Source organism: Montipora foliosa, chromosome 12, assembly GCF_036669935.1.
Source record: "Montipora foliosa isolate CH-2021 chromosome 12, ASM3666993v2, whole genome shotgun sequence".
Lineage (NCBI taxonomy): Eukaryota > Metazoa > Cnidaria > Anthozoa > Scleractinia > Acroporidae > Montipora > Montipora foliosa.
This window is the reverse complement of record NC_090880.1, coordinates 16046353-16047742: the sequence shown is the minus strand read 5'-3', so window position 1 is coordinate 16047742 and position 1390 is coordinate 16046353.

Genomic DNA, 1390 nt, shown 5'->3' with positions numbered 1-1390 from the left:
AATTTTCCATTTAATCTGTCCAAGATTGGAGGTTGCTCTTTGAGGCAATAGGCCATTTTTGAAATATTAAATATTCAACTTGATAGTGAGGCAGTGAGGAATGAATGTGAAAATTATTTACATATCATCCATTTGTCTTTGTCTTTGTCCTCAGTGCCTCACTATCAAACTGAATTTTAAAATATCGAAAAAGGCTTATTGACCTTTTTGCAGATACGGCGGCCATTTTGATTTCTATTGTTTCAAATAGCTATTACGGGATGCCCAGGGGGCAAATATTATATTAATTTGTTCCCTGAGCATCCCATAATGTCTTTCGAAATCAAAATGGCGTCTTTATCTGCAAAAAGGTCTATTGCCACAACGGCTGCCATCTTTGTACGTCTGCCATCGGTCGATTTGGACTTTTATCCTGTAGTCTTTACGGCGCCAGTCTTTAATCATATCAATCCGGATTGGCTGGAGCATTTGTTAGGCATTATATTTCTGGGATCGGGATTAACCCAAAACAAGTATGAGCTACACTAACGAGGCCCTGCTTGGGGGAGAGGGGGGGGGGGGGGGATGGAAGGGGATCTTTACGTCCCCTGTCTGAATTTCAAACCTTTACATGTCGCTATTTCGGAAAAGCCGCGTATGCATGTTGCTGTCGGAATTTCATTCAGTGACCCTAATGTTGGACTGCGTCTAGAACCTGAGAGATGGGCGATGAAGGTTTACATGGCAACGGGGCCTGTAGTCAAGAACGACCCCCCTTAAGGACCTTGAAGCTTTCCATACTAGAGCAGCTCGATTAATTCACCAAGAAATTTAAAAGACGAAGATGTTCTCTTCATTTCAAAGTGGCCTTCTCTCCATTATTTTAATACCTTTCACCTCTTAACTAATACCCACAGGGCTTTTTACCATCTACAATCATAGACAAAAGTAGTTGGGAAAGTTATGTAAATGAACCACACTAGACCTGTATTTCAACCTGCTTCTGTTAAAGCTCAAATAGTTTCACTTTCTCTTACATAGCCCCCCTCCCCCCTATTCAATGTTGGAAGGTAAGTCAACAATTTTCCACTGAAACCATTCAGTTTTGCACAACATAATGTTGGAAGGTAAGTCAACAAATTTCCACTGAAACCATTCAGTTTTGCACAACATTGTTGGAAGGTAAGTCAACAATTTTCCACTGAAACCATTCAGTTTTGCACAACATTGTTGGAAGGTAAGTCAACAATTTTCCACTGAAACCATTCAGTTTTGCACAACATAATGTTGGAAGGTAAGTCAACAATTTTCCACTGAAACCATTCAGTTTTGCACAACATTGTTGGAAGGTAAGTCAACAATTTTCCACTGAAACCATTCAGTTTTGCACAACATAATGTTGGAAGGTAAG